Here is a 23,901-nt window from a genome sequence, read left to right as displayed (position 1 = left end):
AATAGGTCAAATGCCAATGGTCTGTTTTCACAAATGACATTGAGATAGTCATAATGGAAGCTCTTACACAGCTCTTACTCAAAAGACATTTGTTTCAGTGGCCAAGATAGCAAAAAGTCTGGATTAAAGGACCATCTGTACTTTTTTCACTACTTTAAATAACTGGAACATTCCACTTTTCCATTTGAAAATAGGCTGTGCTACCCCCACAATGAGCTTAACTAATGGAAAATGAGAATATAAATGTATGAAAACAAGTGAAGCATGCTTTTATGTAGTTAAAACCACACCTATTCATAAGCAAGCAAATGCATGAAAATATCTCTAGCACCACCTACAGAAGTAATTCAGTATTGGGTTTTATGTCTTTGCTTTTTTTTTTTTTTAAGCAAAAAGAAAAGAAATCCATAATACTCATGAAGTTGTTTGTAAGAATTTTGTGGGAATTCAATCATTGTCTCCTAAAGTTTTTTCAGTGTAACTATTCAAAAAAATTAAAGTTTTTGGCTTACATATTTTGGTGGTGGCTTGCTAGAAATGAAAAGCAACAAAATATAGAGCAAGGTATGTGAAAATCGGGTTTAACCCAGTACTTTCTGGTGCTGACACTGTGTGGGGATTGATCACATTTTCACAGCTGGATTTTGAATAGGGCCTCATTAAATTGATATAAATATACACCATGTTGTTGTTTTCCAACATCAGCAACAAGATTGCATCCTCATTATACACACTCCAGCTGTGTTCTGCATTCACAGTCCTATCATTTGCCAAATGTAAAACTTAACACTTGTCTCTTGACAGTGATAAAGTTGGTAAAGTTATTTGTATAAGAAAAGAAAAAACTGGAATAGAATGGGGGAAATAAAGGAAAGTGGTTAAAAACAACTTAACGGGGAAAACTGTGGTTACAAATATTCCTTGTTCCTAACAATACTTACTCACCATACTAATGCACTATGAGATCTTCAGACTAAAGAGGTTATTATTAGTCTTTGATAAAAATACCAAAGAGACAACAGGATACAACATAGAGCTCATCCTATTTCCACTGAAGTTAATGGTAAAAATGCCTTCGACTTGAATGGCAGCAGTATCTGGCCCTGTAACGTGGCTTCACATATATTTATAAGAGTACAGAGATAGCATATGATAGAAATATTGCTTTAGTTCAGTAGTTAAACTCATAAAAAAATGTAAGTCACATTAACAATCACCTGAAATCCTCAGTGAGTCCTTGATTTAAGTATGTGCTTAGGTGCTTTCCTAAATGTCAGTGGGTGAAATCCAGGCTATACTGAAGTCAAAGGCACAAATCTCATTGATTTCAATAGGTCCAGGATTTCATTCATTGACGTCAGAGGGTCTAAAGCATGAGTTTAATTGCTTTCCTGCATCAGAGCCTACCTAAATCAGTGTAATAGGAAGTGGACGTTTACTTTTCACAATACCTGATCCAAAATGCTCTTTTTTTCCCCATGACTTCCAATAGCTTACCACTTACAGCTTGGAGTTCTGCCCCACCTGTCCCTGCCTTCTCTCTAGTTAGCTGTAACAAGCAACAAAATGACTGTATATACTTGTATTTGTGCACTTCTCACTATATTATGAGTATATACGTGCTTTATTGATACTCTATTGAAACTATCTCCTTGATTAAACAATTTCTGATGATTGCATTGATGTAGCCATCAGAAAAATTGAGATTGATTCTACATCATTGCATTTCTTTAAATGTTTTTCTTTTACACAAGACAATTATATACCCAATTGTTACATTTTGAAGCATATGTGTAATTATTAAAATAGAGATTACTGTGTTATCACTGAAATAATCCTATTCCTCTAGTAATGGCAATGACTCACTGTTTACAATTGGGTTTTGTCTCACAATGGGCACTGATGTCAGGTACTAATCCTTCAACCAGATGAAAGCTAGCATTCAATTTTCTTGATTCCTAGTATAGAACTCCAGAAAACAATACATTAACTGGCAGAGGTGTCTGACAAGTACCAGTACGGCTTAATAATGGTGTGCCAGATTGTTGTGCAGGCCCCCATCGCCACAGAGGGGCATAAGGGTATGTCTACACCTGAGCTGGAAGGTACAATTTCCAGCTTGGGTAGACATACCTGTGCTAGCTCTGATAGAGCTAATGCACTAAAAATAACCATGTAGATGCTGCAGCACAAGTGGCAGGAAGGGCTAGTTGCCTCAATTATGAACTCAACTTAAACTCTAGACATGTACTTAATCAGAGCTTGCATGGGTAGGTCTATCTGAATTGGAAATTATACCCCAAGCTCCAGTGTAGACTTTCCCTGGCCATGGGGAGTGCATAAGCCACAGTTATACAGCATGGCTTTGTCCCTGTCCACAGCAGGTCAAACCCCTTTAAGGGCCACACATTCTCCTGTACAACCTCCTTTGCAGGCGTGGTGTAGGTAGAGCAGAGGCTATCCACCCAGTACTTACTTCTCTGTCTATGTGGGTGGAGAGGGCAACAAGGATCTATGAAAGGAAAGAGCTTTGTCTCTAACTCTACAATGTACCAGGCAGCACAGCTAGGGCCAGTAGCAGATCACCTTCTCCCATAGCAAAGGGGGAGCAGGAAAGGAATTGAGTTCCTTCACTGAGTTCCTTCTGGGGAAATATGTATTTATCCAGGGTGAGATGCAAAGGGACAATCTACCCATGTGTATACATATTTAAAATACCAGCATGACAGGGTGTGAATAGCTTAAAGCTAATCCACTATTTTGTGCACTTGGTAAGCATACTCATATGATCCAAAGTGGCAAGACAATTGATTAAGTACCAGGTGATTAACCAATCAACAAGGAGATTCAGCTCATCTGCTGAGGACGATTAAAAGAGAGACAGGAAGAAATGGGAGGATGAGGGGGGAAGGCTGAAAGGAAGGATCAGAAAAAGTGCAAGATCTCAGAGTGATGAGAGATCTCTCTTCCCCCCTACTTCCCCATTCCTTCCCTTTGCCTTGGTAGTAGGTAAAGGCTTCAGGGAAAGCTTTATGATGTGTGAATAAATATTTATAAAGCACTTGATGCTGAAATTATCACTAGTGTGTGTGAGAGGACTGTTCTCAGTAAGAATCAAGGGTGAGAACCTTGCCTTGTGACAACCAACAACTTAAAAATTACACTTCTGTCTGAAGTTACTTTGTCTAATGTTCTCACAAGAAATCTACAAAATTACTATAACTGAAAAAGACTGGAGAAAGAAATGTTCTATTTTTAGTTTGTGCACTGTGTACGTTTGATAGCACTTTCTATATTGTCATTTTCACAATTTTCCCTGAATAATGAATCAGTTAGTAAGTTTCCCCAGTCTTAGGTGCAGAAACTACTTTTAAGATCAATTTTATACCCCCTAGATTTCAAGTTGATTGCATCCTTTAAAAAAAAAAAAAGGAAAAAAAGAGCTAAGACATCACAAGCAAGAGTAGGGAAGAATGACCAGATTTTATGATTGTAATATACTGAGCCCTAGATCCTGATCTCATTTCAGTGTATTATAATTTAGTATTTCCATATAGCTCTCACTGTATTTTACAAGTGTTGAAGTCAGTGGAATGACTCCATATTTACACCAGTTTCCTCTAGTGCAGTAGTCAGAATTTTGCAATGTGCTAGGTGAATTCTGTGAGATGGACCCATGTTTTTTATTGCTAGTGAATGCAGGGTTCATGGCAGGGTCCATTATTGAAGGGGGTATATTAAAGCTTTCTTTTGGGGGAAAGTAGCCTTTAAACTTGCATACATCTTTGTTCAACAATCCACCACCTAACATTAACTGCCTTGTCAATTACAATCCTGCCTCAAACCTTCCATTGTTCGGGGAAGTTGTTGAGAAGGCCATGGTGAGACACCACTATCCAAAATGGGTTTCCTCCAGTTTTCTGGATGTGCTTTTAAATCTTCATACAGTAATTAACTGCACTTATCTTGTTGCCAGACTATCTGCTCTGGGCAAAGAGTAGAGGTTAGGTGTCCATGTTGTTTTCATTAGATTTCTCAGCAAACTTGGATACCATCAATCACAAGGTGTTGTCTGTTAGCCCTGCAATTGGATGAGGCAGAGATGGATAGAATACACTGAGATGGCTGCATTTGTATCTTTCAAAGACACCCCCAAGAATCACGTTGACAACTGTTCTGTTTTTCCAAGACCTCTCATGTGTAGAGTCCACTGCACTTCATGCTGCCACCTTTCCTGTTCAGATATACTGGATCTTCAACATGTCTTCATGCATTTTTAGACTTGGAAGCCAAAGCTTCTGGTATGATCTACCAACAAAAATTATAAGTCTGACAAGTTTAACTGATATGTTTGAAAAACAAATAAATCAGAAGATTACAAGTCACCACATTCAGTGGAAATCATGAGTCATGTTCTGACTGAGAAATGGAATTTTAGTCATAATTTCTGAGTGGTCCATTCCACAAACTTCAAGGCACTGACTCATTGCTTGCTTATACATGTCACATAACAGTAACAACTAATAGGACAAGGCAGCCTTCGAAGATAGATGGTAAGGCTGTCATTATCAAAGCCCTTTAATAAATCTCTAAGGTATTTTGCTTCTATCTGGCAACTCTTACGATCAATTCTACCTGACTTCCATTGGATGATGCATTGGTTATTATTGCAGCTTCCAAAAAATGTGTAGAAACGTAGATGCATTAATAACACAAGCTTAAACCAAGTCCTGATTGTGTTTAGTTTTGCAGGATTGCAATTTTTAGCAAAGATGAATGTATCAGACATGTCACGGAACCTCAAATTCATTCATGCAAATGTAAATCACCAAATATAAGCAGATGAGACATTTATTCAAGGTATTTCTGACCAATAGCAGAACACAAGTATCAGAACTCTAAATCTCAATAATATATTGGAATAAATCAGGAGTCAATAATATTTCAAAGACAGATGGAGAAGTTTTTATCATCTAGAGTTCTGAAACTCTAATAAGTTGTAATTCAGATTCTCAGGAGAGGCCTGGGCCCACCCGACTCCACCAGGCCCCAACTCAGGGCCCTAACAGTGGCGGAATATTCCACCACTGCGTCACCGGGGAATCCAAGCCCCAACACGCTATCCGTGTATCAGGCAACACTACAGCCAGACTAAATGTGAGATAGATGTCCCAATAGTTAAGCTCACCCTATAGATGCATCCAGTAGAACATGTATCAAGCACTGACCTCAACAAGATGGGACTTGCCTGGGAAACATGTTTCATTCAGTGCAGCTGTACGTAGTGTTGTATTTGACAAGTTTGATTCTGATGAGAGCAGTGCACCTTTCGAGCCCACCAGCATCATCAGAAAGTGTGACATTCCAGGATGCAGAGTTCAGTGTTTTGTGGGTGATGCTGATTTTTAACCACACAATTGGATTACCAGCTAGTTGTGAGACACTAGCAAATCAATAATGGTGTTAACAATGTTTAGGAATCCTTTTCTCGCCCTTCCCTGGGTTGGGCAGAGCAGTGATGTCTCTGAAGAGCATTGCTCTGTTGCACAAGCAGGATATGGATGCTGATATCACTCCAAGTCAATGCTGAATGACCATCACTGCCACACCACTTGTGTGCGAATTTGTGATTAGGGACCCACAGCATCATCCTCTGCCTGTCCCCATTGCCACCTGCACATCACTGTAAGAATTTCAAAAAGAGAACAAGTGAAGAAATAGCAAGCAATAAAGACTACACACCAGAATGGTCAAAAATACAGGCATATAGAAGACAGTTGTGAGACTAAAATCACAATATTTTTGTTTTCACTTTCCTCTGAGGTTAGTGAGTAATTTTTGTTTTCTTACAAGATCACTTGTCAGCTGCAGCTCTATCAGCTTCCCAATTAGAGTACTATATATGAGAAGTAATAATATGCTGGTTACAATTATGGTACAGTAATAGCTTCTTTAAAAGGTCAGGAAAGGAAGATTACTGGAATAGCAGACAATGCTTGACAGGGAAATAGAAACAGAATCATAACCTTTTAGTAGACACAATCAGGAGTTGACTGATCAAATTACATGGATAGGAAACATTACAAAAGGAGTGAACATCTTTAACTGAATGCACAGAATGTTTTATAATTAGCAAGTGGAATTACCAATACAATGTAAAAATAAGGTTTCATTAAAAGAAGAAGTAAATAGTGTGACAAAGTTCCTGTTCCACCTTGGTGGGTCTTGCGCTTATTGGTGGATTTGCTCGCCTTGGAGCTTCATGGCAGCCCTCAGCTTGGCCATTTTTCTGAATTCACAGTCCAGGTCGACTCTTCCTGTGTCTGACCAGGAATTGGGAGAACCTGGGCCCGCCCTCTACTCCGGGTTCCAGCCCAGGGCCCTGTGGAATGCAGCTGTCTAGAGTGCCTCCTGGAACAGCTGTGTGACAGCTACAACTCCCTGGGCTACTTCCCCATGGCCTCCTCCCAACACCTTCTTTATCCTCACCATAGGACCTTCCTCCTGGTGTCTGATAATGCTTGTACACCTCAGTCCTCACGTTCTCACTCTCAGCTCCTAGTGCCTCTTACTCCCAGCTCCTCACACGCACACCACAAACTGAAGTGAGCTCCTTCTTAAAACCCAGGTGCCCTGATTAGCCTGCCTTAATTGATTCTAGTAGCTTCTTGTTTGGCTGCAGGTGTTCTAATCAGCCTGTCTTTATTGTCTCCAGAAGGTTCCTGATTGTTCTGGAACCTTCCCTATTACCTTGCCTAGGGGAAAGGGACCTACTTAACCTGGGGCTAATATATCTGCCTTCTATTAGTCTCCTATAGCCATCTGGCCCAACCCTGTCACAATAGGTAAAGTCTAGTTTTGGTTTTACAACATTTATCTTCTAAACATTTACTCTATTTCTCATCCATATTGGCTGTAGCACGGCTGCTGTCCAATTTACACCTTTGCATGATTCTGTGGAGCTATTCAGCACAGATCAGTGACTAAGTGCAGGAAGAAAAGGAGGTGTATCGACCCCATAAGCTATGAAATGTGTGTTTAGTGGGAGAAGGCTCTGCCCACTGCAACTGTTCTGGCTCTAAAAAGGAAATATTAGATTATTTGTTAGTAGGGATATTTATTTTCTCTTCCCTTTGTGACTAGTTTATGCTTTTTGATTAAATTCTTTATTTGACGGAGTAATTATGGTTAAGGATATAATTTTGTCAACGATATTTTTAGTAAAAGTCACGGACAGATCATGGGCAATAAATAAAAATTCATGGAACACATGACCTGTCCTTGACTTTTACAAAAAACATCCCTGACAAAATGGGGAGGGAGGAGGGTCCATCACCCTGCCCCCCCGACTGCAGCAGCTGGACTCTGCAAGGACCCCATTGCCCAGTGTCTGGGAGCGCGGGCTGGTGGGGGGGGGGGAGAGAAGGGCACCACCTTGTGGTGCTGGGAGGGGGCCCTGCCAGCGTCGGCAGCTGGGCAGCTCTGGAGTCCCTCCGCTGGCCTCCAGGAGCTGTGGGGTGAGTGCGGGGGGCGTCAGCTGCTCGCCTTGGCTGAGCAGCTGTGGGGGGCAGGGGCATGGCCTGCCAGCGGCATTGGCTGGACAGCTCAGGGGTTCCTGCTGGTAGCGGGGGTTGGTCAGTTGCAGGGGGTCCCCCGCAGCAAGACCCCTGCAATCCCCGGAGAGAGACCCCTGCTGCTGACAGCAGCTGGTCAGCTGAGGGGGCCGCCAAGGTCACGAAGGTCTCTGGAAGTCATAATTCCATGACTTCCGTGATCTGTGACATAATGGTAGCCTTAATTATGGTCTGTTATGTAATCTCTCCTACACTTCCATTAGGAATCATAGATTTAAATATTACTCTTACTACTAATGCAGAGTTTGCTTTAGAATTCTAAGAGTCAGAATATTCAAAGTTAAGGCGGCAAAATCTCTATCAAATGGATACACATTTGATGCTGAATATGTTTTTAGCTAAATAATCTGAACAGCCTCGAAACTTGCATGCATTTAACAATACTAATAGGCTCTACTACGGTCATATCAATTTGAAACTTTTGTATTTATTAATTGTTCACAAACATGTAATTTTGTTATTTGACCAGCTCTATTTTTCAATCAGTCTTTCTTACTATTTTTATTTACTCAACTTTTCATTTCCCATTAATTGTATGCCCCATAGGTGTATGCAATTCCAAGTTCCAGAAACCTAGAACATGTCTCATGTGCCAGAACTTTACCCTCCTAACTACATAAACACAATGCAGTCAAAAAATCATTTCCATTACTAAAAGAAACAAAACCATATATTGGTAGAATTATAAGAAGGATCTGATACTGTGTAATCAAAAGAAAACATTTTTAAACAAATCAAATGATTCCTAAATCTGGTACAGAGTAGTCTGAATAATCTTCAGTAATAAAAAGGTTAAGCATATGACAATTATAATGTAATTAATGCCATAAAACACTTGTCAAGGTTCCTTCCCCACTCTGAACTCCAGGATACAGATGTGGGGACCTGCATGAAAGACCCCCTAAGCTTATTCTTACCAGCATCGGTTAAAAACTTCCTCAAGGTACAAACTTTGCCTTGTCCTTGAACCCTATGCTACCACCACCAAGCATGTTAAACAAAGAACAGGGAAAGAGCCCACTTGAAGACGTCTTCCCCCCAAAATATCCCCCCAAGCCCTACACCCCCTTTCCTGGGGAAGGCTTGAAAAAATCCTCACCAATTTGCATAGGTGAACACAGACCCAAACCCTTGGATCTTAAGAACAATGAAAAAGTAATCAGGATCTTAAAAGAAGAATTTTAATTAAAGAAAAAAGTAAAAGAATCACCTCTGTAAAATCAGGATGGTAAATACCTTACAGGGTAATCAGATTCAAAACATAGAGAATCCCTCTAGGCAAAACCTTAAGTTACAAAAAGACACAAAAACAGGAATCTACATTCCATTCAGCACAACTTATTTTACCAGCCATTTAACAAAAGGAAATCTAACGCATTTCTAGCTAGATTACTTACTAACTTAACAGAAGTTCTGAAGAGCATTCCTGACCTGGTCCTGGCAAAAGCATCACACAGACAGACAGACCGACCCTTTGTTCCCACCACCCCCAGCTTTGAAAGTAACTTGTCTTATCATTGGTCATTTTGGTCAGGTGCCAGTGAGGTTCTCTTAGCTTCTTAACCCTTTACAGGTGAAAGGGTTTTGCCTCTGGCCAGGAGGGATTTTATAGTTCTGTATACAGAAAGGTGGTTACCCTTCCCTTTATATTTATGACAAAACTAATCTCTTGCTATTTTACCTAGATCTGTTTTTAAAACGGATTTGACATAGTTACCAAGATTGACATATTTTTCAAAGTTTAACAGTGGTATGTAGCATGGATGACAGCTTTTTAAAGAACACAACAATGGAACAAGACAATACATTTTATGGTGGCTAATAAAGAACTTAGAAAGATGGAGTGTGCTCATAACTTTTATACTCTTAACTATTAGCTAGTTGTTAATTTTTCAGCATACCTAGAAAACCCAGGGACCCTATGTCCAAAAACTTGCATAAAATGGAAACAGTAAGCTGGAAATGATTTAAAGGTGTTAGCTGGGACAACAGTATTTACACTACAAACCACTGTAGTGGTTTGTAGTGTTACCCAGGGTAAAGGTTAGATGCAGGGAGTCTCCTTTTTCAATTAAGGTTGATTTTGGCAGAAAAATGATACTAGAAATTTTGAAGATAAGATTTCTCACAGCATTGTAATCGGTGTCTCTATGCAATGAAAATTATGTTAAAGTCATTCTTTAATAATTGCATGAATGAAATTAAATCAAATGAAAAACTGTTACATTATAATGCTAATCAATTTTTACAGAATAAGTAGCTGGAAATTCTAGACTAAATTGCATCTTTTAATTGCTTTGTATTGTTTTATATTCAAAATTATAAATTAAATATGAAAGTAAGGAATGATATGTATTTTAAACATGCACATTTATGGAGAAAATGGCTAAGGAGGAAAAAAAAATCTATGGCTAAGGAGAAAAAAAAAATCCAGAAAAGTTTTTCCTGCAGCCATGGTTGAAATCTTCATACCAATCTGTGTAATGACCTACATTTTGAGTCCTCTTTTGCTCCAAGAAAGGTTAATGCCAGCTAATGTTCTCATTCAGGGCTAACTGCCTCTTTTCTCCCTGGCACTGATTTGGCGCAACATAGATAGCAACATGGGGATGGGAAGCAGCCTCTGTAGAACCACTCCTCCTCCTCTAATATGGATAGATGGCAAGTGGGGAGGCAGGAAGTGGGCAGAGAATTGGCTCTATCCCAACAACATGGAGGGGCTAGGCATAGTTGCATCAGCATGCCAAAGGAAATAATTTAAGTCAATTATCCCAGGGAGGGAACTGGGAAGCAGATAGGGACTCTTTGGGCAGTGTGAAAGTGAGGTTCTGTTCCTGACTCTGCCAATGAGTTTCTGTGAAACTGGGCATGTCACTTAAAATCTTTGTACTTCAATCTCCCTGTCTGTCAAATGGGGCTAATGCTTACCCATCTTTGTAAAGCATTTTAAGATCTCTGGATGAAAAGTGGCATATAAAAATGTATTATTACAGGTTAATAACATCAAGAAAGTTGATTGATCTAGCTATATTCTCCATCCAGTCCGCTCCGAAGCATTATCAGTTGACTATCTTTGGCAGCCTGTTTTTCTGATCCTTTCTTTATCATCCTCCAAAAGGCAAGAATTATATTAGGAATCCTTTTAGATGCAGAAGAGAAATTAGAGTTAGAGTTATTGTTACTAGAATTGATTCTGGAGAAGAAATCAAATACTACCTGGATTTTATTTGTAATGTTTGTAAGAGAAAATGTTAACTAATTATTTTTTTCCTATTACAGTACAGTAAGTGAACAGACTAGGGAAGTATTATGCTCCCCTGACATTAAGGCAGACTTCAATACCTAAGGAATGTTCCTTGTGAGAATCACAGCTAAAAGGCCATGCCAGATTTTACCTTCACACTGGGAAAGTGGATATGAAAGTTGTGAGGTAAAAATGATGTGTTATTGTGCAGTTAATGGAAATGAGAACTTTTAAAGTGATTCAAGTAAAGATTTTCATGTTTGTTCTGTAAATAAAACAAAATTTCTGTTTCTACCACTGGTGATTTTATATGTCTATAGCTATATGGAAAAAACAAGGTTTGGAAATGCAGAAAAAGCATACAATTAGAAATTAGGGTGGTCAATTAATCGCAGTTAACACATGCAATTAATTAAAAAAATTAATTGTGATTAATCAGTTTTAGTTGCACTGTTAAATAGAACACTAATTGAAATGTATTAAATATTTTGGATTTTTTTTACATTTTCAAATATATTGATTTCAATTCCAATACAGAATACAAAGTGTACAGTGCTCACTTTATACTATTTTTATTACAAATATTTGCACTGTGAAAATAACAAAAGAAACAGTACTTTTCAATTCACCTCATATATCCCTTTATCGTGAAAGTGCAACTTACAAATGTAGATTTTTTTGTTACATAACTGCACTCAAAAACATGTAAAACTTTAGCACCTACAAGGCCTCTCAGTCCTACTTCTTATTCAGCCAATCACTAAGACAAACAAGTTTGTTTACATTTGTAGAAGATAATGCTACCTGCTTATTTACAATGTCAACTGAAAATGAGACCAGGCATTTGCATGGCACTTTTTTAGCTGGCATTGCAAGGTATTTATGTCTGAGATATGCTAAACTTTCATATACCCCTTCACGCTTTGGCCACCATTCCAGAGGACATGCTTCCATGCTGATGATACTTGTTAAAAATAAATAAATGTGTTAATTAAATTTATGACTCAACTCCTTGGGGGAGAATTCTATGTCTTTGGCTCTGTTTGGCCTGCATTCTGCCATATATTCCATGTTACAGCAGTCTTGGATGATGACCTAGCAGGTCGTTCATTTTAAGAACACTTTCACTGCAGATTTGTCAAAACACAAAGAAGGTACCAATGTGAGATTTCTAAGCATAGATACAGCACTCGACCCAAGGATTAAGAATCTGAAGTGCCATCCAAAATCTGAGAGGGACGAGGTATGGAACATGCTTTCAGAAGTCTTAAAAGAGCAACACTCTGATGTGGAAACTACAGAACCCAAACCACCAAAAAAGAAAATCAACCTTCTGCTGGTGGCATCTGACTCAGATAATGAAAAGGAACATGTGTTGGTCCACACTGCTTTCGATAGTTATCGAGCAGAACCTGTCATTAGCACGGACACGTCCTCTGGAATGGTGATTAAAGCATGAAGGGACATCTGAATCTTTAGTACATCTGGCATGTAAATATCTTGCGATGCTGGCTACAACAGTGCCATGCGAACATCTGTTCTCACTTTCAGGTGATGTAAACGAGAAACAAGCAGCATTATCTACTGCAAATGTAAACAGACTTGTTTGTCTGAGCAATTGGCTGAACAAGAAGTAGGACTGATTTGACTTGTAGGCTCTAAAATTTTACATTGTTTTGTTTTTAAATGCAGGGTTTTTTGTACATAATTCTACATTTGTAAGTTCAACTTTCATGATAAAGAGATTGCACTACAGTTCTTGTATGAGGACAATTGAAAATACTATTTTTTTTGTTTTTTAGAGTAAATATAAAGTGAGCACTGTACACTTTATATTCTGTTGTAATTAAAAATCAATATATTTGAAAGTGTAGAAAACCTCCAAAAATATTTAAATAAATGGTATTTTATTAATGTTTAACATAGCAATTAATCACATGATTAATCATGATTCATTATTTAATTGCGCAATTAATCGCGATTAATTTTTTTAATCACTGGACAACCCTATTAGAAATAAATATATCTATATCTATATATCATATGTTACTTTTTTGTGCCTTTGGCAACTATATCAGTGTATTTTGTTTGAGGAAACAATCTTCTTTCCAGAGAAATAATCCGGCTAGCTTCAGAACATGTGATGAAATATTTTGCCATAGAAAACAGTTCAGAAGGTTAGGACTCAAACTGTTAGGTGCTTATCCAAATGAAACTTCAAAAACTTTTCAAGTTCATCCATTTTTTAACCCAGTAATGTTATAATAATCATTAGAGATTATTAGCAGTTTGTTAAAGTCTAAATAATGGAACAGACATTGAGATGGAAAGAGAGAAAGAATTACCTGTAAGCATAAAGCAAAAAATCTTCATACAACATTGCTGGACATAAATAATATCTTATCATTTCAGTCATAGTCTGTTTTCATAATACAGGTTTGATATATCCAGAATTTCAGAATTGTCCAGCAATTAAACATGTTTTAACATGCAAAGTAAAGAATGCTGTATATTTTCTGTATATTTCAAGCAGGTCATTTCCCTGGTGTGTGAAACTAATCAATCCCAATTGCAATATAAATGTCAAATATCATACATGAAGGTGATTGTTTTCCTTATTACAAGTGGAGGACAATTTGTGGGGGAGAGCTGCAGAAAAGCCATTATATACCACTGAAATATTCTCTGTGGTTAAACAGGAAAAAGCTGTCAACAACAGTAAGACTAATAGTCATTTAAACTGTAAGAAACTGATTAGCAATGGCACAGCTGTGACATGTGTATGTGATTAAAAGTTAATGTCATTCTACATTATCCTCCACACACTTATGCATGAGTGACTTTATGTATGGGAATAGCAAAATTACTCAGATGCATAAGTGTTTGCATCATTGGGGACCTATTTACTAAGATTTTTTAATCAATCTAATAACATTCTTTACTATGTACATAAAGTTCTGGAATGCCACCAGTCACTTTATAGTTAATGCGGCTTTAACAATAATTAGTTAGAAGAGATGGCATATTGAGTAAACGGAAATTACTACCACTGTGCCTCTATTTAATTTTAAAAATATTTGTTATTAGCCCACCTGTTTTGAATATTTGCAATATTTCCATTTATTTTTTTTAAATTTTGTAATATAATTTTTAGATATTAGAGAACACAGAGTTTACTGCATTTTCTGGTATAAGGCAGAAAAATTTAAGTTATGATCTATTTACAAAGTGTCAAAAAATTCCAAAATATGCTTACTTCTTTTTATTTTTAAGCGCATCATAAATATCAGTTAAGCAAACTATTTCAAACCACATCCTCTCTCTTAACTCTTTTCTTTTCTCTTCTTTTAGATTTTAATTTTTAATATCTTATTTTAGTTTCCAAAGACGTTTCAAATTCCAGTATTTTTGCAAGATTTGCATTAAGCAACAATGAAAAAAGACATAGGTGTGATGGAATTCTCCACAGTGCAGTAGGAAACACAGAGCTACTCCTGATGGCTGTCATCAGCGGCCAGGGTTCTGGAGTAGAGCTATAACTCCATGTCAACAGTTTTCAAGCAATTACTAAGGAAGCTGCAAGGCTCAGGACTGTGAAAACAGACATGCTATTTTTTTTCTGATTGACTTATTTTCTTACTGTATGCTTTCACAAATCCAGAGTGGCCTCCGCTGACCCTTCTGAACACATGGGTAGGGTCACCCAATCTAGTTTCCAGAATACCATATCAGATTCCATTGTGATGAGTATCTGTCATTTGGCCGCCACCATGTGACTAAGCACAATTTAAAAACATCTGAAATGTACTGCAAAAAGCTGCTTTAGAATCAGTGCCCCACCTTTGACTACATTTTTGCGGACAAATTTTTCCACTAAATTCTTTATTTTCATGGAACCTTTACAAACTTGGAAATAGTCAAATTTTGAGCATGTAATCTTTTGCACAGCTCTAGGTATGACACACTCACTGATGTAACAATGTATAATATATTTGATAAGACATTCATTATTCTTATGTCAAATTTTAAAAAGGTTGGAAATGTAATTCACATGTTATAAAGGAATTTCAGTAAAACCAGCAGTGTTCTAATACAGTTATATTATCTGCGTCTCATAGGGACTACACACATTGATGTAAATCTCAAAAGGCACACACTATACTGTGAATTACAGCTTTGGAACCAAGTTGTACGGGGGCGGGGGAATAGTCATAAAACTATGACAATAGGAAAGGTAATTTTCCTTAAAGATTCACAGGGGGCAGGGCCCAAGACACTAGAGCTGATCCTAAGAGGTGCTGAGCATTGATTACAATAGTGACTTGGTAAATTGGCACAGAACCACTGATGTAAATGCTGCTATAGACCTGCTCAGAATCTGGCTATAGGAGCTGCAGGTGTTCAGCATGTAGTTAACAGGAACTGATCACCACCCTTTTGGATAACTTGTGAGTTAGCCTTACCTGGGTGGTGGCATTGGAGATCAGTGCAAAGGGCTTGCATCCCTTATTAGGAAGCCAACAGCTCTTCCTTTTGACTGGAGTAAGTCCCTAGTGGCCACAAGCACTGGCTCTCTCCTGGCTCCTGTTGCAGGGGAGGCCTACCTGGCTCTGTGGACAGTCAGACATCTCTGATCAAGAGAATCAATAGGGAAAGTGTATCCATGATTACCTGAAAATTTCTGTTCGTTGGCTAATAAGGTCCACAGATCTATTACAACAAATATTTTGGCCTGCTTGTGTAACCCACACACCTCCTGGGTGTGGTATTCTGTCCCATCTAGTGGCACCGAGGCCACTTTGAGAGAGAGAGAGAAAATGAGTCTGCTCTACAGCATTAGCTAAAAGCCAGTTGTCTTTTAGCTTATGCGGTAGAAGCTCATGCACTAAACTCCAGTTCAATCCTGCCGTCCAGCGACTGGGGTCTACCAGCGTTACACTTGCAGCTTGTGGGGAGAACCAGACCTGTCACTCACTGGAAGCAAGGAAATGCCTCACCTCCTGAATTTCCCTCCAGTTGAGATAACTTTCATATCCAGGATTATTCAAATCTATTTTCTTAAATTACAGACTTGTATATAAATTTCCATCTCCATTCTGTATTATCTGCTTGTCTCCAGGGTAGGCAGCATCTGTGGAACTTATTACTTGAAGAAGGGAAATGTTCAGGTAAGCACAGTTAAATTTTCTTATTCTTCTTCATGCTAAGATCCGCAGACTTGTTACAATGGGATTTCCATAGCAGCATGCCTCCAGGATGGAAAGCAGAATCATCCTTAAAAGTAGACATCCTAAATAAAGTAGATTATATATAAATATCGCCTCCATCTCCCTCTGGACACTAACAGATACAAAACTTCCACCCTCTCTGGAGCTCTTCTTCAGCCAGTTTCTTACCTGGTTATTCAGGGTCTCTCCCAGGCTCCCTTCCCAGAGCGCTTTCCTGCCTGATCACTCAGGGCTTGGCACAAGACTTCTTGCTCCCTGCAGTCTCCTCCCTCCAACCTTTCTCCAAGTTAGCCCCCTTAGCACTTAACACTGGCTCCTCTTGTATAGGAATCAGGTGATTCCTGTCTCAGGTGGGGTCCATTCTGTAATCAGGGCTGATTTAGTTCCAGGCTCTCCAGCCCATGGGGCAAGCCTGTTATAATCCGCCTCCCTAGGATTCCTATTTATATCCCAGGCTGAAATCTATCTGGCCCATGTGGATTCTATACAACAGAAAGGGATGGAGCATCTTGAGAATCCATCCTATTCCCCCCACCCGTACTTTTCTTGAAAGAATGAGAAGGAAGGAGGGAAATCATAGTCTACTTGAAATATTTGCAGAGTAATCTCTGAGCTCAATTTTGTTCCTTCCTCTGAAGCAGGATTATGGGGACAAACTTCCAAAGGGAAATAAATTAATAATAAATCAGAGTGGGTTTCCCCTGTTCACCTTCACAAAGTGCAGCAGGGCAGATAATCCTAACTGCCAGGTTCTCTTACTCATGTTCACAGAGTCCTGCAGGGCAGATCAGTGCCAAAAAGCTCAGGCCATTGACATGGGATGATTCCTGTACATCTGCATACACATACCCACACAAAGGGAATTCTTCCTCTTTAGGGAGGAAGACCAACATTGCAAATCAGAGTTAAAGAATCAAATAGCAAAACATATTACAAACCCACCAGAGGGTACTCTTTCAGGCAAGAGTGTGCTGAGTATTATGAAACTGCACTTAGGCAGTCTACAGTTGCCCTAGGCAGCCTATAGCTATATATCCTCCTCATAGACCCTGGGAAGGTGCACGAGAGGGATAGGGTTTTCCTACCAGACCTAAAAATTTGGGAAAGTATCAGACTGTCGTCCCCAACTGCCACTGGAGGCTACCATTATGACAGTCCTTAGGGGTGCCCACTGTTGTGAGGCATCTCTCCACTACCTACCCTTCCTGTGAAGTCGAGTCTGTGCCTGTTGTGGAGCAGCTCCCTGAACCACCAGTTTCTGACAGCACAAGCACTGTCTTCCAGGCCCCCCACAGGCCTCATTCTCTCAGTGCAGGTAGCGATAGGCAAACCCACCCGGCAAGTCTTCAGAGCATGCCCCGCAGTGTCCAGCCTCTTCTCTACTGAGCACTCACAGAATTACCACACCTTCTGTTCCCAAAGAAACGGTATGCATCAGCTTCTAAGATTCAATTCAGGACCATCACTTTGCTTAATATCGCAACACTTACATTAATTTATAGTGAAAACAAAACTAAGTTTATTATCAAAAGAGCAGAGATTCAGGTAATAGTGAGTAAAAATATAGAAAACAAATGGCTGCAGATAAAACGAAAGTATAACACACTTTCTGGAGACCAAACTTTAACAAACAAACTTTATCTCAAAGTTTTCTCCAGCGTTTTCAACCAAGCCTGACTAAGACCTTGTTAACATACAGCAAAATCACTGTCCTTTTATGTCCTTAGTAAAGGGTTCCTGGGTGTCTTCTCTGCCCCCGAAACATAGTGGAACAAACCTTTGAAGTACACCTTAAAATAAGGCACTCTCCCTCACTATTTTTCTCTTCCTGTTGATTTCTTTCTGAAGTCCTCACAATCCTTCATTTGCATTCAATTCAGACTGTGAGTGAGACAATACTCAATTTACATGTAAATGGATGGATAAACATCTCTTGTCCAACAGAAAACCAATTTTTTGCCTTAGACTTTAAGAACATATTTTCAATATATATACATAACTCCTTACACAGTATCTGTACATACATTTTACAATGATATTGGTGACCAGTGTGACACTGGTGTTTATTTGAGTCTTCACATTACTCTCTTTGGTGAACTAGAATGTTCATGTCAGACCCAAGAGATCCCTTGTAAAGCCTCTGCACCCATTGCCAACTGGCATTAAGAGGTTCTTGGGTCACAATCACACTCTAATATCCAGGTTTTAGTTCCCAGCTTCTATTGCATGTTGCCATGCCTCACTGCCACCTCCTCTTCCTCTGCTCAGCAGTTGTCTCAGGACCGATGAGAGGGACAAGTGTCCCAGACGTGGAAGAACTGGCAGGCAGTAAGGAATCACTTAGCTCACCATTTATTTCTATCCTGGCCTCAATTTTATAAAGCCAAATGGTTCCTTAGTGTGCACCAGTGAAAATTCAACCTGCTGTCCCTACTAAATATGTGTGTGGCTATTTTACGCAATACGGTAAGGGGCCAAGCTGTAGACAGGCTGACGTACCATTGTATCTGATTCGTTGACCTTGGCATGAAGAAGCAAGTGGAGTCTCCAGTCCTCTTTGGCAGACAACAAGATAGGAGTTGTGTCTTCTCTGGCTGCTCCAATCTCCACAATGGCAGCCAGCCAACCTTCTGGTCATGGCGTCTTTCTCACACTCAGCTCACATATTCCAGCCATGTGCAGGCTCTCCAGTTATTTGCCCTGCTTGTCAGTTTGGGCTCTTGGTCTACTCCCCACAGTCTTTGTATTTCCCTCCAGCTCTGGTTAGGCAGGCAGACTCACTTTTGGGTCCAGTCTCTGTGTTGCTCTCTGTGGGAGCTGCTGAGTGTGGGGGATCCTGGGTCTCAAAACCAGATCTGCAGGCCCCAGACTGCAGCCACCAGTCAGTAGCTCTCCAGTACCAGCAGGAAGTATGGACTGGTAGACCCTAGCTCACCAAATGCACCACCCACTAAAGCTCCTGATGGGAGGGGATGTCTGGCCTCTGATTGGCTCAGGCTCACTTTTTAAACCAGAAGGAGGCACAGGAATTGTCTGAGCAACTAGGTGGGTCACTGGCTGGCTGCTAGATTGGACCCTGCCTTGTTCCAGATCCCTACTTCTACACCCCACCCTGGCTACTGACTCTGGCTCCAAACTTTGACTTGACTCCTGACTTTGACTCTGACCCTGACCCTGACCCTTGGCTTGACTCCTAACTCTATCTCCAGCTTTGATCCCTGGCTCTGGTTCCTGGCTCCTGACTCCTGTTCTGACCCCCACTGTTCTGATCACTAGGTCTCACTGCCTATGTCCTAGTTCCAAGACACTGAGCTGCTCCCTGAAGCCCCCAACCTGACATGGGGACTACAATGGAAATTCTACACAGTCACCTATCCCCAAATCCACTGGAGATTACAGAGCATTTTGTTTTTATAAACAATACCAAAAGACAATGAAACAATTTCTGAACATGTGGCTGAATTAAGGAAATTAACAGAGCATTGCCAGTTGGAAGAGAGTTTAAATGATGCATTAAGGGACCAGTTAGTGTATAGCATGCAAAATGAAGTAATGCAAAAATGATTATTGACTGAAGCTGATTTGACTCTCAAATGTGCTCTAGAAATTGCTGTATCAATGGAGAAAGCTAATTAAAGATGCCAGGGAGCTGCAACAAGTAAACACGGGGTCAAGCATAAAGCATGATGTGGACTACACTCAAAGACTATTTGTGGGGAAACAGTCTCACAATGCACATGACTGTTGAATCAAGGATAAGCTCTATAGAACCTGCAACAAATTGGGGCACAATGTGCAGACCAGTGCAAAAAGCACAACTGCTACCTCGCAACAGCAATATGAGAGGATTACAGAGTCATCCACCTACAAGTGGCAACAGGGATGCCAAAGAGAATGTTGTAGGATCTCTACAGCTGTAGAATGTCAGAACAATAGGCGAAGTGTTAAAGATTTAAGATGGAGGTTGATACAGGATTTTCTGTTTCTGTAATTTCACAAGGATTATGAGCACCTTTCCCAATTTCTGCTTTCTTTTACACAGTGAAGCAACCCTATTTCCAAAGCAGATGCTGTCCTCCACACCATGGATGGAGGGGCAGAATTTCTCTTTTGATATTTGCCTCTTAGCCCTCAAATTTGGGTTAGAAATTTACATGAATAAATGTATGCCAATAGATTGCTTGGCCTCATTTTTCTACTTTGCTACAATAAAAGGTTTTGTAGCAAATATCAGTAAAGGTAAATTAAATTTGGATATTTCACAATGTATATATATATCTACACATATATAAAAATATCTGTGGGTAAAGGAGATTCAGTTGAGACAGGAGTTTCATTAAATTGAATAAGAATACCATGCTGGTTTTAGTAAGATATTGAGGTAGATTCTGTTTAATAGTTACAACCTCAATGATGATCTTAGACTTCATTATATGATGTAACAGGTACAAAGTATTTAGACAGTAAAATAGTCACTAATTTGTCATTTATATTATGTACATACGTTCATCCTTCAGATGAAAGATGCTAGATCAATGTAATGTATCATTCCAGTGGCAAGATATTTTTGAGCTGCAAACAATGGCAGGATTAGAGATGTAGACTGCACTGGGATCTTGTTCTAGTGCAGTGCTTCTCAATATTTTCAAGTTGGTGACCCCTTATTCAGAGGCAAGAATTTTCATGACCTTCTTACATTTATTGTAAAACTAAGAGTAAAAATATATATCAACAATAACAATGCCCATGCCCCTCACTTCCCCTTGCATGTCCTCAGGGTCTTCCTCTGATTCCTCATGTCCCCCTGCACCCAAATTTTGGCCACCCCAGTATTATTTTGGAATTTTTATATTCTTTGTTTTAGAATTGTAATAATTTTCAATGACTTGTTACCCCATGTGCCTTATGTGACACTTCCCCCTCCTTCCTCAGGGGTTGCAGCCCACCAATTGGGAAACACTCTTCTAGTGCTATGTATTACTGTGAAGTAGATCCAAGTTCAAATTTCATTCTTGGCCCTTCACTTTCTGAATGGCAGAACTGAAACTACTCTGAAGGTAAGAGTATGTTTCATTGCTTTGCAGGGGTTCTTCTTCAATGTTCTCCATAGTTCAAGGTCAATCTTACCTCTGTACCTCCCTGTTTACTTCTGGAGTTCTTTCTCTTTCTCAGTCACAAGGCCATTGAAAGACCTCTTCTGTTCCAATCTCATTTTAAAAACCTTCCTTTTCACTTTATTATCCAGATTCTCACTAAATCCCACCCTACTTCCATCCTGTACTAGCATGGGGGACAATGATATTTATGTACAATAGCACCTCTTATAAGTTACAGCTTTTCTTTTCCTTTGGTCTATCTCTCCACAGTTTTGCAAAGCTATTTGTATAAAATTTGCCATACCTGATTTAATAAAGCCTTATTACATATTATTTCATCTTATACTGTAAAGTCTTGTAAGATATTTTGCATAAAAGACAATACATACAAATAAATATAATTGAATGGAAGCAGTAATGGTGTTGTCAGTCTTGCTTATGAAATTCCCACGGCTAAAATAGTAGTGATAATGCAGCTCAGGACTGAGGTACATCAACAAAGCTGTGAGGCAAGGCTTACACAGAACCTGTGCATAACTGAGATGGGTCATCAGTCTCTTACTTGTATGATCAGTTAAATTTATGTGATAAATTAAGCATTTTGAGTCAGGTCCTTGTGATAGATAGAACAATATATTTAAGTGAAGAAAATAATCATAGAAAAATTGCCCTGCCAGAAAAGTTATTATATTGCTGAGTAATGTCATAGCAAACAAGAAACCGGTGATTTGTCTTGCTCCTCCATTTTACAACAGTAAGTAGTGTGCTGAAAGTCATGTTGTAGGACAGTGGTCCTTAACATTTCTGAGTAATTTACCAATCAGAATAAAACCTTAGCTGTACCAGCCCCCAGTTGAGTTGTGCATATTCTAGAAATAGAAGCAGCAGAGCCCAGCACATAGGCTTGTCATAGCAATCTGATCCTGGAACTAGTCACATTGTGAAAGTGACTGTGATGAGGTGTATCAACCCCATACTGGTGAGGGTTAAGGAGCTACTCTGGACACAGGAAGCCAGGCCCCCTCACCTCTGGTAGGCATGCTCCCAGAGATGGGAAGATTAAAAAGGAAGCAGCTCAGCTCAGTCTGGGCTGACTGAGAAGGAGAGCTATTGGGTGCAGCAGTCTCCTGCCAGGAAGCTGCCAGGGCTCCATGCGGCCAGGACCAAGCCTGGTAGCCAAGAAATGGGAGGCTCTTTACCACAGGAGTTGTGGGTGATAATTTGCTGTTGTCAGCAGAAGAGACTCCAGAGATGACCAGAGAGGAATACAGGAAAGACCCCCAGTAGAACCCATGGCAACACTGGAAGGACCAGAACAAGGGTAGGAAGCAACCAAGTGAATGTGCTTCAGGTACCAGACAGTAGGCCCCATACATGGGGCTACTGTTTTGAAGGGCCCTGAGTTGGAACCTGATGGTAGGGTGGGCCTGGGTTCCCGACCTCCTCCCTGCCACGGACACATCCTGAAATGTAACTACTAGGTGTAGTGGCCTTGGGACTTTCACCATCAGGTGGTTCTGCTGACCAAGAGCACACGGCCAACCCCTGAAGTCACTACTTACAAAATCATGAATGTTATGGAGAAAGTGACTAGGGAAGTGTTAATTACCCCTTCATATAACACAAGAACTAGAGGTCACCTGATGAAATTAATAGGCAGCAGGTTTAAAACAAGCAAAAGGAAGTATTTTGTCACACAATGCACAATCAACCTGTGGAACTCATTGCCAGGGGATGTCATGAAGGCCAAAAGTATAACTGCATTCAAAAAAGTAGATAAGTTCATGGAGGATAGGTCCATTAATAGCTATTAGCAAAGTCTCTAAACCTCCAACTGCCAGAAGCTGGGACTGGATGACAGGGGATGGATCATTCAATAATTACCCTGTTCTGTTGATTCCCTCTGAAGCACCTGGCATTGGCCACTGTTGGAAGACAGGATATTAGGCTAAGTGGACCATTGGTCTGACTGAGTATGGCCATTCTTATGCAGTTGCAAGAGTAAGTGTTCTTCAAGATAAGGTTTAAAGAACTGGGCCCTAAGGTTTGAAGAGGGACCCTTGAGTACCAAACCCAAAATAATAAGGGCCAGATTCTGCTACCTTTTCTCACATTGAGTAGCACCTTACTCCTCAAACAGTCCCACTGAAATCAGTAGAACTGTTCCCTGATGAAAGTGCTACTTAGCAGCAGAAAGGGGTATCATAATTTGGCCAATATAACTGTGCTTAGTTTAGCTCTTGTATAGTACTTTTCATTCATAGATTTCAAAACGTTAGGAAAGAAGGGCCAGTACTGTTACCCCAGTTTAAAAGATGGTGAAACTGAGAGTTGGACTGACTTGCCCAAGTGTACACAGAACGACAGTGGCGCAACTGGCACTCAGTCCCAGGACTCTTGCTTCCCAGTCCAGTAACCTTTCCACGGACTCATGAAAGCAATCTCCTAAACCTGGAATTGCAATACGAGTAAAACTATTTGTGTTTGGGGGCCACTAGTCTAGTGTACCACCTGCTTTATTTCATTGCAACTCTCAGCTTTCAGGAGGATGTTAATGATTACCTCATGTCTTTATCCATTAAAAAATAATCTGAGCTCTTTGCTAGTTTTATGTTCAGAAATCAAAGTTCTCATCAGTTACTCATCAATTTGCTCATCTGTTTGTCCTATGCAACACAGTTTCTTTGAAGAATGAGGGA

General features: G+C 39.8%; 1 long non-coding RNA gene across 1 annotated transcript; it reads right to left on the bottom strand.

Annotated features, from left to right (window-relative positions):
• Positions 1 to 4,833: 4,833 nt before the first annotated feature.
• Positions 4,834 to 17,730, bottom strand: LOC122464943. Its single transcript, XR_006289395.1, has 3 exons — positions 16,816 to 17,730; positions 15,342 to 16,127; positions 4,834 to 5,683 (listed from the first exon to the last, which is right to left on the bottom strand). It is a non-coding gene; the product is annotated as an uncharacterized LOC122464943 (long non-coding RNA).
• Between the last annotated feature and the right edge of the window lie 6,171 nt (positions 17,731 to 23,901).

This window comes from Chelonia mydas, chromosome 3 (genome assembly GCF_015237465.2).
Source record: "Chelonia mydas isolate rCheMyd1 chromosome 3, rCheMyd1.pri.v2, whole genome shotgun sequence".
NCBI lineage: Eukaryota > Metazoa > Chordata > Testudines > Cheloniidae > Chelonia > Chelonia mydas.
The sequence above is the reverse complement of the archived record's forward strand: the minus strand, read 5'-3'. Positions and strand labels throughout refer to the sequence as shown.